We start from the raw sequence: 18,621 nt of genomic DNA, 5'->3' as shown, positions 1-18,621 counted from the left end.
CAATTAGTACTACTTTTTATATAATTTTATTGGTCCCTTTTACCAATTTTTGATGTAATTACACACTTTTATTCTCACTATTTTGTATAAATGCAATTAGGTTTAATTGATGTTGTTTTGAGTAGTTATTTCACATATTTGTTAGCTTTGTAGAATTTTTGGACAAGAGAGCTTCGGAATGCATAATCATAATTTGGAAGAAGTGTTGAATGCAATTTAGAGGCCTATTTTTGAAGATTAACATTTGGAAGAATCTTTGGATGAAGCTTGCAAGGCAAGGAAGCTGAAGTAGCTTCAGTTCGCGCTGCGATCTCCCTTCGCGCCGCGAACCTTGCGAATCCAGCAAGCTGTTTTGGCCAAGTGTGTTGTTTTCAATGCCAGCTGTGTTTGACAAATTTGTATCTGTTTTAGGGGGCTTTTCAGTTTTAGATGAAAATGAGCATTTTAGGAAAGGTCAACCCTTTTAGAAAACAGAATGGAAAATGTTCATTTATTCATTGATAGTTTGATATTTTGTAAGAGAAAAACAGATTTCTTACCATTGCCTTTTACTTCCCAAAATGATGATGAGGAGCTAAACCCCATTTTGTCAAGATTGGAGGTAGTAGCTATTCTTATTTGTTTATGTATTTCATTTGACTCTTATATATGATAAAATATTGTTGATGTATTGAATGATATTTTTGCCATAAGTTGAATATTAGATTTGAGTAGTTGTTGAAAGAGATTATTTAAGTCTTGACATAAAATATATTTTCAAGTAGTGAATAAGTTGTAGAAATAGATTTATTCACTACTCTTCTTTTGTATCAACCATTAAAGGTTGCTATATTGATAGTTAGGTGGAGAAATCGTCTAAAGATTAATATAGTGATTATCACAATATCATTTAGACATAAATGCTACTGAGAGGATACTTGAACAGCATCAATAATCTTGAATCTATATAGTTGTCATAAGAAATCATAAGCAATTTGAATAGTGAACTCCAATCTTGCCAAGCCTCTTACATTTGATTAAAACCATTTTATTGTCTTAGTGACATTTTACTCAAAAGATAACTTTTCAAACAAAACAACTTGGTTACTTTCTAAACTTATAACAATTTGAATTATAGAACAGCGGTAATAACAACCAATCTCTGTGGATACGATATTAAAATATTTGCCGAAAATATACTTTTCAACAGTGTTGTGTTTAGCTTTCTATATTTTTCATTTATTTTGACTTGATGTAAAAAACCACGACACTACTGTAATAATAATAATGAGCTTGGGCGCATAGATTTAGTGCTCGACTTCTTATAAAGTAATTCATACATGAGTCTACTTTAAGTTAGCTCGACCTAATATTTATCTATAAATAGTCTTACTTTCTACACCAATTTAATCATCCACAATTTACAAATCCTTATCCAAAATTGTTGTTCTTCACATTGAAGAATATCAACAACTAAACCTAAGATCTACAAGATCAGATCAAAAGAATTAAAAAAAGGTTTATCATATTTATTTTTTAAATGTATATTTTACCAATAAAAAGACTTAAATGAAAATAAATAAAAAACAATTTTTGGTTCTTTTGTAAAAAATGTAAAAACAAATGAAAAAGGAAAAATGCCCTAAAAATGAGAAATAAATATCCTATTTATATTGTTTAGGAATCATGTTTAACTCTAAAAATGCATTAAATCTGATAATAATTAATAATAAAAAACTTATGAATCAAATTTATTTGATTTTTTACTTATGTCCATTTTGATCAAATTTGTTGTTTTGTTTATAAAATTAACATAAACTATCCTAAAATGAAAAAAGAAAAAATCTCTCTTTTAAATAGTTTAATTATGTTTTTAATGAAAATCAAATTAAATCACTATCTTAAAATAAAAAGAACAAAATATTTTAAAATATTTTTTATTTTGTGATTTTATGACTATTTTATACATAGAATCGTGAATTTAATGAAAAATAATAATATTTTAAAAATGCATTAATAAGAAATACGAAAAATAATAAATCTTTTATATCCCTTGATTATTATCCCTAATCTAAAAATTAAAAACTAAATAATCTAATTGAAACTAAAAGAATTCTTTTTGTTTTTATGTTTTATATTGTTTTTAGATTTATGTTGTTGTGTTTTGATTCAATAGATATCCACATGTTATGACTTTGTGTTATTTCGATTTTTTTTACAAAATATTATGTTTGACGATATTATTGTGAAAAAGAGTTTACGAGAATAGTGTTAAAACGATTTACAATATTAAAAAAAGTTTACGATTTTTGTTAAAAAAAAATATTTATGATATTAGTTTTAAAAAGGTTTATGATGTTTGTTAAAAAAAGTTTTGTTTAAAATAATTGACTTTATGTTATTTGTTAGAAAAAAATTAATTTAAAAAGTTGCTTTAAGAAAGTTGAATTAAAAGTTAATTTAAAAATAATTATTTTTTTTGATAAGAATTAGATTTATAATACCAACTTAAAAAAAAAAATTTGATTAGAAAATTGTGATGTTCTTTTTTTTTATAATTTTTATATAAAGTTTAATGAAAACATGTAAAAAAATCAAATATAAGCGATAATCAGAAACCCTAAGACAATATTAAACATCTATCAACAAACTCAAATTGGTAACAATCTCAATCCATATAAGCATGTGCATGAATACCATTTTATATGAATCAACCCATTTTTATGGTTATGGTTTAAAATCGACTTTAAATGGGTTTTGATTTTAATCAAAATTATTTAATTTTATTTAAATTTTATTTTCTTTAAATTAGTATTAATTTTTAAATTTAAAAACATAAACAAATTTTATAAGGTTTCAAAATATTTTTATTTTAAATTTAAAAAATATACAAAAAAACAAGTTTTTTTAGTAAATAAAAATAACAAATATATAGAAAAAAGAAAAAAAATATATCAAAAAAAAATTGAAAATAATAAAATTATATTCCGAAAATGAAAAAATAATTTGAAAATAAAAAAAATCTTAAAAAATAAAAATAACTAGAAAAAATTTATCTAAAAAAAATGGAAATTGAAAATAAAAAAATTCTGAAAATAAAAAATAATTTCTATTCTGAAACTCTAAAAAATTATTATTATTTTAAAAAAAAAACATCTGAAACTAAGTTTTTTTTCTTCTGAAAATTTTAAAAAATAACCTTTTTGAAAATTAAAAAAATTATCAAAAGAAAATTATTTTGAAAAATATATAAAAAAATTTTAAAAAGAATTTTTTTTACTAAAAAAAATACAAAAATTTTTTGATAATTTTTTTTATTTAGAAGAAAATAATAATTTTATTTGAAAAAAATATCAAATATTATTTTTTCAAAAAATAAATTCCAAATATAATATTTTTCGTGAAAAAAAATTCTGTGATAAAACATGAAAACAGACAAATATAAAAATTTAACGCATACTAAAATTTAGATACCCAATAACAAAACCAAATTTTTATAATGGGTAAAAGTTTATATTTGAATAACAAAATGAATACCCAAATTTTTATTTTATCATTTGGTTTGGTTTTTTAAAAGTGGAACAATTTAGATACCAATTTGGTATGATTTTTTTTGCTTAAAACGAAAACCAACCTACATGGAAGAGATTATCCTTGGTGAGCAAAATAATTTCTTTTGAGCTTTTCGCCTTCTTCATGCCATCAATTCCAATTGTTGTGAAGGAACAATAATTTTGGATAAGGATTTGTAAATTGTGGATGATTAAATTGGTGTAGAAAGTAAGACTATTTATAAGTGAAGATTATGTCAAAACAATAAATGTGATTGGTGAAACTGAGTTTTGATTGGAACTTGGAGACCAAAATTGTATAAATTAGGAATTATCCATGGAATTTATCTTGTAATTGATTTGATGATGAAAAGATTGGTTTTGGGAAGATTCTTGTTTTTTTAATTATATTTTTAGGCAATTTTGAGCATAAAATCAAAGATTAAAAATAAAAAATAAAAAATAAAAAATGTCTATAAATAAAAAACAAAATAATATTTAAATACCAAAAAATAAGATAATATTTGACTTTTGACCATTTTTCAATAAAAATAACAAAAAAGAAAAATAAATGAAAAAAAGGAGTGCAATGGAATTTATTCATACAAATATTAGGCTAACTAAAAATGAATAAAATTTAATTAAATCAAAGTATAAAGTAAAAAAAAAAAATCAAAATTTTTATTTTATTTTATTTTGATTTATGACTATATTTTATTAATCACATTGATTATCTCCTAAAATAGAAAATAATACAATAACTAAAAATCTTTCAAAATCTTTTTGTATAATTATTTGCATTTTAAAGAAAAATCAAAGGAAATTAAATTGCTATCCTAAAATGAATTAAGATCTTTTCAAATAATTTTTATTTTATGATTTTTGACTATTTTTTGAATAAAAATTGAAAAAAAAGTGAAAAATACTTGTTTTTTTAAAATGTATATTTTACCAATATTTTTTTTTAATGAAAATAAAAAAAAACAATTTTTGGTTCTTCTGTAAAAAATGTAAAAATAAATGAAAAAGAAAAAAATGCCCTAAAAATAAGAAATGACTATCCTATTTATATTGTTTAGGAATTATGTTTAACTCTAAAAATGCATTGAATCAGATCATAATTAATAATAAAAAAGTTATGAATCAAATTTATTTGATTTTTGGTTTATGGTCATTTTGATCAAAATTTTTTTTATAAAATTAACATAAACTATCCTAAAATGAAAAAAATACAAAAATCTCTCTTTTAAATAATTTAATTATGTTTTTAATGAAAATCAAATTAAATCACTATCCTGAAATAAAAAGAACAAAATATTTTCAAATATTTTTTATTTTGTGATTTTATGACTATTTTATACATAGAATCATGAATTTAATGAAAAATAATAATATTTTCAAAAAATACATTAATAAAAAATACGAAAATTAATAATAAAATAATTAAAAAAAATTATTTTATGATTTTTTGTGATTTGAAAATACTGCAAAAAAGTTAGAAATAGAGAGAAAAAAAACAAATAAAAGAGAAGAAATGCATTAAAACTCTTAGACATGTATCCTTACCAAATGGACTATTATGTTCATTCAAATTATAATAGAAATCACAGAGCAATATGCTAAAGAAAACTTGATTTCCCATTTTAATCATTCTTACAAATGATATTAATACTATATTTTTTTCTCTTTTTTTCTTTTTATAAATGCATAAAAAATTGTATCTGATTTAAAAAAGAAGAAAACTTTAAAATGTTTTTTTTAAGTTTATTTATTATTTTTATATTGTAAAAAAACAAAAAGGTAAAAAAATGAAAATATGTTAATATAAAAATTAAGACTTGAACTTGAGACCATATGATCATGCTCCTTACACAAGCTCTCTTATCTAATACGCCATTTCATTTATTTGAAATAAAATGGCACTAGAAACATATGAAGGATGATCAAAATTTGGGGTACGACATAAGGGATTGGTTATAGCGGTTTTGTTAATTTGTTGTGGGCTTATAGTGTCAATATCATTCATGTAATGCATCGAACATCAACAATAGAGAAATAGGGGATTCTATACACAACCTGGCCGCTTTCATAATTTTGTCTGCACATTTTATTTTATTTTCGCATTTCAAACTGAAAATCCTCGATTTAGTATATTCTACGCATTGCATAATTTTTGTCTTGTTAAATAGCAGTCTCTGTGGATTCGATATTTTTATTACTGCGGCATTATCGGCACACTTGTCGAGAAGTCATCAGTATTCATCATGATGCCACTAAATTATATCAAGACTTGAATTAATTGTTTTGGTGGCCAAGAATGAAGAAGGAAGTAACTGAGTTTGTTTATGCTTGCTTGAATTGTCAGAAGTCAAAGATTGAACATCAGAAGTTGTTGGATCTAATGCAGCCGTTGAGTATTCCTAAATGGAAGTGGGATGATATTTTCTTGGATTTTGTGATGAGTTTGTCGAAGACGATGAAATGGTGTGATTCCATTTGGGTTATTGTTGATAGACTGACTAAATCAGCTCATTTCATATCAATTAAGATCAATTATCCTTTGTAGAAGATGGATGAGTTCTATATTAAGAAGGTTGTCAGCTTGCATGGTATTTTGTCGAGCATTCTGTCGCATAGAGATCAAGATTTACGTCGAGGTCTTTGGCAGAGTTTGCAAGAAGAAATGGGTATTATGCTGAAATTGAGTTCTTCTTATCATCCACAGACGGATAGTCAGACGAAGAAGACTATTCAATCCTTGGAGGATCTATTGAAAGCATGTGTGCTAGAAAAATGAGGTGTTCGGGATAACTATTTGATGTTGATTGAGTTCACTTACAATAATAGTTTCCATTCAAGTATTGGAAATACATTGTATGGTAGGAGGTATAGGAGACCTATGTGTTGGTATGAATCAGGTGATAGTATGGTGATTGGACCTGAGATTGTGCAGCAAACTCCTACGAAGATCAAGATGATCCAAGAGAAGATGAAAGCTTCGTAGAGTCTCCAGAAGATTTACCATGATAAGAGGAGGAAAGCATTTGAGTTCCAAGAGGGGGATCATGTGTTTTTAAGAGTTGCTCTAGTAAATAGTGTTGGCCGAGCTTCGAAGTCTCGAAAGCTCATGCCACATTTCGTTGGTTAGTATTAGATCTTGTAGAGGATATGAGAGGTGGCCTATCATATTACCTTGCCACCACCACTTTCTAATATTCATGATGTGTTTCATGTGTCTCAATTGAGGAGATACATTCTGGATCCGTCTCATATGATCCAAGTGGATGATGTACAGGTAAGAGATAACCTAACTATTAAGGCATCACCCATACAGATAGATGATCGGGAAGTGAAGCAGTTGCGTGATAAGGAGATTGCCTTAGTGAAGTTAGTGTGGGGAGGACCAACTGGTGGAAGCACAACCTGGTAGCTAGAGAATCATATGAGATGTTCATATTCGACTCTGTTCCATTCAGATAATTTTCAAGGGCAAAAGTTATTTAAGTGGAGGAGAGTTGTAACACCCCATTTTTCTAATTTATTTATTTATTTGAAATTATGTGTATTTAATTATCTAAATCAATTTCTATATGCAATGGGTGGTGTTTGGATGGTTAATATTAGTATTTGATGTTTTGAGTTGGTAGTGCATAGTTTTAGTTATTTCAAAAAATAATAGAATTAATAATATTATAATAAAATAGAAAGGTGGAAAATAGTAGAGAATAAGGGAGAATATTATTACTATTATTATTAAAATAATATTAGAGCTAAGAATGGCATTTTGGTGAATGAAGTAATAAGTGAGGGCAAAGTGGGAAGTCATTAATTGATGAATTCATGTTCTAGTTAATGGATAAATGTTCTATTGATACTAATTGTTAAACGCGGTTTCTGCCTTCTGGTTCAGGGTGACGGGCGTCACCCTAATGATGCCCTGGTGGTCATCGCTTTGGAGGCGATGATGGGCATCAGCTACCTTAAGGGTAGTCCGTCATGGTCCCTAGGAAGAGTTGGTTGGGACGGTCGTCGTGTGGCCGAAATGTGAGATGACATGGACGGTGACAGGTAACCCTTCAAGTTGCCAAAATGAGCGTCTTTCTCTCAATTGTGTGGAATTTCTTTGTCGATCCGACTTTGATGTATTGTTATGATTAGGCTACTGTTTGACCACTTTTTGGAAGTATATGATGTTTCTTATGATGTTATCATTGAATTAATGCATGTGTCTCGTATGAGAATGTGTTGTGCAAATTGGTGATATTTTTATGGTGATTATTTTTGGTTATGTTGCATGTTATGGTGAATCATGCATCATGGTGTATGAGCTTCGGTCCAGTTTTGGTGTGCTCTGGTCCAGTGGTATGGATTAAGGAGTGAGTAGCTAATTCTAATGAGGAATTTATGAAGTGTTACCTATGGTGACAGTAACGAATTTGGTGTGCTCTGGTCCGATGGTGTGGATTCAGAAGCAAGTAGCTGGTTCCATGGGAGTCGATGAAGCGTTACTTATGGTGATAGTAACGATTTGATGTGCCCTGGTCCTATGGTGCGGATTCAGGAGCGAGATGGGCATGTGTTATCCATAATGGTACCACATGAATTGTCGAGTCATGGTGTCAAGTACATTACATTCATTTTTGCATTTGTAATTATTGATTATGTTGGTGTTGGTGATTGAGAATACTCGTGTTGCTGATGTGAAATATTTTTTGATTGAATAATTGTTGATGTTTATTTTGGCTACCCTAGAATAATTTTACACCATTATATATTCTGAGCATATTCTCACTCCTTTGTTGTTTGTGTGGTTCTGAGTTCCTTCTTCGGGTATAGACGAGTAAGTAAATGAGTAGCTTCTTAGAAGCCGACGGATGGTGTTGAGGCTGATCTTCTTTATTTTCCATTTTTATGCAATGTTTTAAATTCAGTTGCTCTGATCTGTAACACTGGGTGAGCGAACATTTTGTTTTGCTATTTGATGTTGTTTTTATGTTGTTTATGTTGAAGGCATTTTCCATAACCATGTTGATGTTATGAGACATATTTGGTTGTTGAATTACTTTAGTTTCACTATTCCACTCCGATGGGCCTATGTAAAGACGAGTATGTGATGATATATGATTAAATTATTACATAATTTATATAACTCATATTACGAAGCAGGTTTATGTTGTGTTTGAGTGACACTCTATGTGTGTAATTGTTTTGTTTTTCGCATTATTTCGCTTTTCGAGGTTTAGGGTGTTAAACACTTGTATAGGGGAACCGAGCAACCTTCAAAAGAACTACATACCCTTTCATCTGACATTACTAGCATAATCATATAATTTGAGGAGTCGTCAACTGTGATGTCGGCTTGAGTTATGGCTTTGACATTGTTTAAGACAAAATGAGTCCTAACTATTTCAACAGCCACCCAATGATACCTACTCGCATTGGACGACTCTATTAATAGAAGACCTTTACGGGCCAATATGTCAGCTCTATGGTGATCACTAGGATTGACCCAAGTCATGACATCATGTTGCCTTTCACAGTCCAGGTGACAAGTAATTTCTGTGTCGCTAGGATCATGACCAATTGACTCCTCATATCTTTTAACAAAGAGACTGACATGTTCCCTCCTTTGACGAGTGCCATACCTCAAAATTTTCCCTACACTTCATTCAACTTCATCTGGCTCATGCTTTCAAATTCATCTTCACACATCCATCATAACCATTCATTTTCATCATTCATTTGTATCATTGGTTTGAAAGGTTCACGAATTCAACTGGATGTCTCAACACTTGTATATGGATGATTTAATTAAAGGATCTATTGGTTCTCATTAGTTACTTATGGTACAAGATACCCTAGAAGTTGCTATGGACTAGGGTTTCCTGTTGTGTGCACTTGTGGAATAAACTTTTGTGTTATTGCTTGGAAAAGAGGCTATTGTGTTGCATTTGACTTTTTGGTCAAAGTCAACTTTTGACTTAATCATTTGAGTTGTTATTCAAGTTGGATCATGATCACATTTTAGATGCATCTTTGGGGGAAAAAAGAAGAAATTAAGGACATTCATGCAAGATTTGACTTTTGGTCAACAAAGTCAACCATGGAAGGTTGACTTTTTGTTGACCAAGTCATATTAATTTGTTCATTATTATTTTCTTTTGAATGCATTATGAGTTTAACTGGATTAAAGGCATTGAGAAAGGAATCCAAATTTCAAATTCAAAAAATGGAGGGAAAGCATTTTATTACTTGGAGAACAAGTTATCCATACAAGTCAATCATTTCAAATTACAAAGTTCATATTCAAATGCCCAAAAGTACATTACCAAAAAAATCATAATGAAATTAAATGAAGAAAGTCCAAGTTTGACCTACAATTGACTTTTGGTCAAACAGTTGACCAAAGTCAGACCTCTAACCTTAGACTCATCCCTTTTCATCTTGCACCTACATTTTTCTTCAACTTCAACCCTCATGTCCAACTTGCTTCACTGTGCTATGTTATCAAAACCTGTATCAGACCTGTAAACAACCAAGCAATATCATCACTACCATGTACCATGCCAAACTTCATGTCCAAACCACCAAACTTGTACCTCGCCATCAAAACTAAACCAGTCCAAAAAACCCTGCATAAACCCTGCATCAAAACAACACCATGGAATGAACATACATGAATCAAATTCCATCCAAAACAAGCCATGAGCACATAAACCAAGCATTCAATCTGCAGTAGTACAGAAAAACAACTCAAACATACACATTCATTTCATAAACCGACATGTTACAATGTCATAATAAACCATACAATGCTCATGAAAATTCACATGTATCAAGTTCCAAGCCATGCAATGCAACACATACACAATCAATACATAGCCACACAATCGTCATAAGCATAAGACCATATGTTATGCATCCATCATGACAATGCATTCAACGTAAAATCTAAACCAAACAATACAACATCATATAATCATCCATACCATTCAAATGTACACATCTCAAGCCAAGCATACATACATATCTCAAACACCATAACACAATGTCATTCAAAACCATGATCCATCAAACTAACCTATAAAATTTTAATGTTACAAATGGCCTCACAACTAATAACCAACCATTCAAACTAACTTCAAACTGTCAAATAACCAACACTGACATAATTAACAAACTCAAGCCCTTATAACTAATAGCCTACTAACCAACTAACTGCACTCTAATAGCTAGTGACATGTGTCTCAGATAAATTACCCAAATTTCCCCTAGGTAGTTATTTCCTTCCAAAGTTAGTTTCAAACCCTAACTAACTTCTAACTTCCCAACTAACACATCTTGCTATCATGTTTTTACAATAAATCAAGGCCAAAACTAACACAATCTCACTTTTGTTCTCACACTCAACTAAACACAATCTAACCAACTTTTTGAATCATCCTTCACCCTTGATTAACCATTGCCACATATCACTATCTTACAGTCCCTAATCATCAAGCCCTAACTAAATTTCCCTCTAGTTTTCCTCACACTTTCATCTATATAAACATAGCACCCCATACTTTATAGACAAGTATTGACTCACCTGACAAAGCTCTTCCTAATTATCACCTCAAGCCCCAATCAAAGCTCTTCAATCTATTATTGATCAGAGCTTCACATTAAAGATTTGAATCAATTGATCTAAGCCTCCACCATACAACCCAAACTCAGTTGTTCATCCTCACCATCACTACAAATTCAACCTATCTTTCTAAACTTATCATTCTAATCTCGACATTATCCTAATTCTAGAAACAACAACATAACAACTAGTGAAATTCTGGTATCAGATATGAGATGTCGAAGGTAATGCCACGACACTAATATCTGAACAATACAAACAGGATAAAAGATAAAGAACAGTAATACAAGAGACACAAGCAATTGTTAACCCAGTTCGGTGCAAACTCACCTACGTCTAGGGGCTACCAAGCCAGGAAGGAAATCCACTAAATAGAATCAGTTCAAAGACTCTCAGTAAACAACTTCAAGTTACAGTCTTTTCACCTAATCTCTACCCGTGTGACTTCTACCTAAGAACTCTTAGATATGAGATCCTACTCACTCCCCCTCAATCACAGCAGTGATATAAAATAAAAATTACAATGAAAAGAAGACACTCTTCAAAGACACATACTTGATCTTTCTTAAAAGCTTCAATCAAGTAAACACACACTCATGCTTCAAAGCTTAGAGTGGACAAATTACAACTCAAAAATCAGTCCAATTCAATCATCTATGGATGAATGAATGGCTTACAATTCACACGACCACACAAGACTAAAACCCTTATTCTCTCTCAATATTTTGTTTGTTATTTCTTGTGTATAAAACCAGGTTTTCCATGTCCTTTATATAGAAGCAATTGGCTGGGCTTGGACATCATAAAACCCTAAAACTATTTTCCATTCATATCTTCTCATGACAGCTGATTATACCTCTTTGGAAAACAAGTCAATCTAGTTGTAATTACTGATTGATAGCGCGTTCAATCATCTCATCAATCATACATAGATTAGCATTAAAAACGCAATCACATAATACATAACATTCAGACTGAATGTTCTGTATACAGATGTCATGACATCGGGTCTGACATCTCAGTAAAATCCTGCATAATCACATTTTAAACATCCTGTAGGTACATGTTATCTTATGTCAAGACAACACTTGTGACAACTTGTGAACATTCTAGGTTTTACCAAAATTGTTGCCAACACATAGAACCAACAAACTCCTCCTTTGGCAAATTTTGGCTAAAACATATATCAGTCCATTTGTTCACAAGAGTAAAAAACATATCAGCAGTTAAGCAGCAGCAGAAGTAATAAACCACACATTTACTAGCTATAATAGCAACTAGTAAACACACATTAAACACATATGTGCTTCTTCTCCCCCTAAGTCTGTTCAACACAGACATCTCCTTCAACAACACCTGTAACATCCATCCCCCCATCTAACATCTCCTTCAACATCACCTGTACTCCACAAAACATCATCCTGTTCAACATCAGTTGTCATCTGTTTATAGCCTAGCTACTTCTAGCAACTTCATAGCACATATTAACTACAACTCTCCTTTAGCTACTTCTCCTCCTTTTTAGTCAAAATAGACCAATGAGACAAAATAAATGTCTATTAGTCCAACAGAGAATGTCACATAGAATGTTAAAACATATAAAATGTTAAAACATATTGTCAGGTGTTACAGAACCACAAATATACTCAGCTATATAAGCTGAGATAAAAAGAAATCTAGAGAAATAACAAAGAGAACCCAAAAATTACATCAAGGCATCAAAATAAGACTGCAAAAAAAACATCAAACATCAAGGCTTCCAGAACAACACATCATCATAACAGGGGAACAATCTTCACCAATACTCAGTCAGAGGAGCTAGCATCTTCATCAACTTCAGACCCAGAACTGCCACTTGATTTATCTTGAGATTCAGACCTCTCACTTGAGGTGTGGGCATCTGTTTCCTTGGCTTGACCAACATTATCCATATCTCCTTGCTCCAAGCTATTAATCAGAACCTCTAGAGCTTCTTTCCTAGCTTTAGCCACCCTTATCCCAGTCTCCAATTCCTTGCAGGTCTCTTTCAGTTCATCAATCTGACCACCTTGAGAGGCTGGCTTCTTTACAGTAGATATCATGACAATGTCATTGACATGACTGCCTTCAAATAATTTGTAATGAACTGAAAATGGAGGTTTTCTTCTACTAGGGATATCACTTGTGCTCAGTATTCCAGGTTGCTGGCTTAGGATTATCCCACAAATTATTGAGGGAAAAGCTATGGGCATCTTCACTGCATTTGTGGAAGCATGTTTGACAATTTGTTCAAACATGAATCTTCCATAATCAAAATTAAGCTTGGTTCCAATAGCAAATATGAGCCTTCCAAAAGCATTTGAGATTGTAGAGATGTGATTTGTTGGTACCCAGTTTGCTGACCCTATCATGTGCAAGATAGCATATTTCATAGTTAATTTTCCAGCAGAGAGATGCTTTTTGCTTGGCCACTCCTTGACTTGTCCAGCAGTTATTTTCCTACAGACCTCATTATCTGTGGCCTCTAGTTCACCAGCACCTTTTGTTCCTCTTCCTAGGAACTTATTGATCACAGTTGGAGAAAACTTCACACACATTCCTCTAACAAACACCTTACAAAACTCTTTGTTGTTCTTGTCAGCAATGTCCTCAGGGATGTTCACCACAAACTCTTTAACAAGACCTTCAAAACATTGAGATAACCCACTAACTGTTTTCATTAAACCAACAGACTTAATCAGGTCCATGACCTCCTTAACTTCCACAACATCCTTTCCTAATTCTCTTTCCATAGCCACTCTCCTTTGGATTACAAATTTCCACTTGGCTGCACCATCTTCAAGATGGAAGGAAATGTTATCCAGGTGCACAGCAACAACCTTTGCAGGAGATTTTCTAACATTTGACCTTTTGACAGGAGAGATGTCAGGGACATCGTCTTCAACATCTTCCTCTGAATAAGAACTTTCTCTTACCTTTCTATTCTTTACCTCCACTTTACTCCAAGACTTTGAAGGGCTTACAGCAGTAGCCTTCTTACCAGTTTTGGCTGTCATCATCTCAGCCACAGACCTACCCTTCTTGGTCTTCATTCTCTTAGCAACACTTGGCTTCAAGTGATGAAGCAAGCTATCATCTTCATCATCTGAGCTTTCTTCTTCCAAGTCAATCACCTTCTCAGCAGAGTCATGCTTCTTAGACTGAGAAGCATCTACAGATTTCTTACAAGGCAAGGTTTGCCCTAAAGAACACAGTCCTTCTACAGCAATATATTTCTCAGACCTAGATGAATCATCATCTTTCTCATTGTAAGGTTCAACCTCAGGAGAAGGGTCCCTTCTAGATAGAGGAGTAGAAACTCCCTTTACAGAGTGTCCTTCATTTAGGATCCTCGTGACAAGATTTCTAATGACACGATCAGTATGATGCATGTCATCTTTAGAGGTAGGGTTATCAGAATTGTTACCTTGAGTATGTCCAGCAGTGGAGGATGGACCAGGAGCGACGCCTGGGATGACTGATAGGGGAATCACTTCCAAAATGTCCTCATGAAGAAATTCCATGGAGGGTGTTCTAGCTTTGTGCGCAGGTTTGGTGTTTTTAGAACTAGAAGATGAAGGATGTTGTGACATCTTGTTGAGCTTGTGAAAGGATTTATGTTTCCCTATCAGAGAAGGTCGATGAAGTTTGAGGAAGGTGAAAATGTTTGAGCTGAGGTTGCGTGTGAAAATGCTATAGATGGTAGTTCCAATACTAGGTAATGATTTACCATAAATGGGGCACTTTCTTTTAAGTGGGCAGACAATATTTTTATTACCTTCTCCACTCCAAATTAATTGCTATAAATTCTCATAGATACAAATCCCTAATTTCCCTCTTAGACATTCAAATTGATTAGCATCAAAAGCCTTTATAAATATATCAGCTAATTGCATTTCAGTAGTAACATGCTCCAGGGCTATGATCTTCTCTTCCACTAGTTCTTTAATAAAATGATGATGAATATCACTGTGTTTTGTCCTGCTCTGCTGAATATGATTCTTAGAAATATTTATAGCATTCAGGTTGTCACAGTACAATGTCATGACATCTTGCATGACATTGTATTCAGTCATCATTTGTTTCATCCAAACCAGTTGAAACAACTACTTCCAACTGCTATGTATTCAGCTTCAGCAGTGGACAGGGACACACAATTCTGTTTCTTACTAAACCATGATATTAAGTTGTTCCCCAAGAAGAAACATCCTCCTAATGTGCTTTTCCTATCATCAGCACTTCCAGCCCAGTCAGCATCACAATACCCAGTCAGCATAGATCCAGATCCATGAGTATACATCATCCCATAATCACTGGTGCCATTGACATATTTCAGTATCCTTTTCACTTGGTTTAGGTGACTGACTTTTGGTTCAGCTTGATATCTAGCACAAACACCTACAGCAAAAGCAATGTCAGGTCTGCTTGCTGTGAGATATAGCAGACTTCCTATCATGCTTCTGTAGAGACTTTGATCAACACTAATACCATTTTCATCTTTGGAGACTTTCAGATGTGTAGAAGCAGGTGTCCTTTTCTGACTTGCATTCTCCATGCCAAACTTCTTAACAATGTTTTTGGCATATTTGCTTTGAGATAGAAAGATAGAATCTTCCATCTGCTTGACTTGTAGCCCAAGAAAATAGGTCAACTCTCCAACAAGGCTCATTTCAAATTCAGACTGCATTTGTTTAACAAAATGTTCGACCATCTGATCTGACATCCCACCAAACACAATATCATCGACATATATTTGAGCCACCATGAGTTTTCCTCCTTCATTCTTAACAAATAGGGTCTTGTCAATACCTCTCTTCCTGTATCCATTGTTAGTGAGGAACATTGTGAGTCTACCATACCAAGTCCTAGGAGCTTGTTTCAAACCATAGAGGGCTTTCCTCAACTTGTACACATGCTTTGGAAGATTTGGATCTGTGAACCCTTTAGGTTGTTCAACATATACTTCCTCATTTAAGTAGCCATTCAAGAAGGCACTTTTTACATCCATTTGGAACAGTTTAAACTTCAGAATACATGTCACTCCAAGCAATAGTCTAATGGACTCAAGGAGAGATACATGGGCAAATGTTTCATCAAAATCAACTCCTTCAACTTGAGTGTATCCTTGTGCTACTAATCTTGCTTTATTTTTAGTAACCACCCCTTGTTCATCGGATTTATTCTTATACACCCACTTTGTTCCTATGACATTTATTCCTTCAGGTCTTGGAACTAGTTCCCATACTTCATTTCTCTTGAATTGGCCTAACTCTTCCTGCATAGCATTGATCCAGAACTCATCAATCAAGGCTTCCTTGAAATTCCTAGGCTCAATCTTGGACACAAAACACCCATGTGAGATCACTTCCCTTGATCTAGTTGTGACCCCTTTATTTGGGTCTCCTATAATGAGATCTTTAGGATGATCCTTCTGAATTCTGATGGAGGGTCCCTTGTTGATTTTGTCAGCTTCAGGTTCAGCTTGAGGAGGTTCACCCTCATTATTTTTGTCTGGGAAATCAACTGAGGCATCATTTAGAGATGTCTCAACATCGTCTGTGACATCAGTCTGTTGATCATCAACCACAACATTGATAGACTCCATCATTACTTTTGTTCTGGAATTAAAGACTCTATATGCTCTGCTATTTGTTGAGTAACCCAGAAATATTCCTTCATCACTTTTGGGATCCATCTTCCTTCTTTGTTCACGATCAGTCAAGATATAACATTTACTACCAAACACATGGAAGTATTTGACTGTAGGTCTTCTCCCTTTCCAGACTTCATATAAGGTAGCAAGAGTCCCTTTCTTCAAGGTTACTCTGTTGTGAACATAACAAGCTATGTTCATAGCCCAGAAGTGGTAGGGCAATTTCTTAGCATGAATCATAACTCTGGCTGATTCTTGAAGAGTTCTATTTTTCCTTTCTACCACACCATTTTGCTGAGGAGTAATGGGAGATGAGAACTCATGACTAATTCCTTCTGATGCACAGAATTCAGCAAATTTGCTGTTCTCAAATTCCTTCCCATGATCACTTTTGATTTTGATAACCTGACTTTCTTTTTCTCTTTGAAGTTTTAGACAAAGATCTTTGAAGACTTCAAATACATTAGATTTTTCTCTTATAAAATTGACCCAGGTGTATCTGGAGAAGTCATCCACCACTACATAAGCATACTTCTTCCCACCAAAACTTTCCACCTGCATGGGTCTCATCAAGTCCATATGGAGAAGTTCCAGCACTCTGGAAGTGGTGTCATGTCTGAGCTTTTGATGTGACATCTTTGTCTGTTTTCCAATCTGACACTCCCCACAAACTCTTCCTTCATCGATCTTCAAGTTTGGAATTCCTCTAATAGCTTCAACTGATATAATCCTCTTCATTCCTTTAAGATGCAGATGGCCCAATCTTTGATGCCATATCTTCACTTCTTCTTTGGCTAGAGTACACATTGATGAATAACCAATTTCTTGAGAACTCCACATATAGCAGTTATCCTTAGACCTGACTCCTTTCATGATCACTTCATTTTCTTTATTAGTAATCAGACATTCAGTTTTTGTGAAGTTTACAGTTAGACCTTGGTCACATGGTTGACTGATGCTTATTAGGTTTACAGACAGTCCCTTAACAAGTAGGACATTGTCAAGATTAGGGACTCCAGGGCAGTTAAGCTTACCAAACCCCTTGATTTCACCCTTTGCTCCATCACCAAAGGTTACATAGCTGGTGGCATGAGGATGAAGGCCAATTAGCAGGTTTTTGTTTCCAGTCATGTGTCTGGAGCACCCACTGTCAAAATACCAGTCTTCTTTGGCTAAAACTCTGAAGGAAGTGTGAGCTATCAGGTTTGTAACACCAGTTCTAGGAACCCATTGTTTTCTATTGACATGTATGTGATGTTTGGGTCTAGGTTGATGATGATAAGGACTAGGATAGCCATACAACTTATAGCAGAATGGTTTTATGTGGCCAAAATTTCCACAGTAATGACATCTCCATCTTTGATGTTTCCCTTTCTGCTGTCTTCCTATATGATGTTGTGACATATGATGTGACATCTCTGGTTTTCTACCAGTGTGATTGCACTTAGGTTTGGATTTTGGTTTGCTACCAGTGTGACTACACTCAGGTTTGGATTCATTGAACCCAATGCCAGACTTGTCTCCTGCCATTTGTTCAGTCTGGAGAATTTTGTCTAAGGTGTCAAATCAATTGTTTAGCATTCTGACATACTTTGTCATCTCATCCAGTTTAGAATTCAAGAACATTGCTTCAGTCTTTAACTTAGAGATGGTTTCCAAATGCTCTGCCTTCTCATTCTCCAGTTGTGCTATCACTTTCTTCTGACTTTCAACTTGTTGACACACTTCTTCACTTTTGTGACACAACTTTCTGTAGGTAGTGGCTAACTCATCAAAGGTTACTTCATCATCAC

Source organism: Lathyrus oleraceus, chromosome 4 (assembly GCF_024323335.1).
Source record: "Lathyrus oleraceus cultivar Zhongwan6 chromosome 4, CAAS_Psat_ZW6_1.0, whole genome shotgun sequence".
NCBI classification, from domain to species: domain Eukaryota; kingdom Viridiplantae; phylum Streptophyta; class Magnoliopsida; order Fabales; family Fabaceae; genus Lathyrus; species Lathyrus oleraceus.
The sequence above is the reverse complement of the archived record's forward strand: the minus strand, read 5'-3'. Positions refer to the sequence as shown.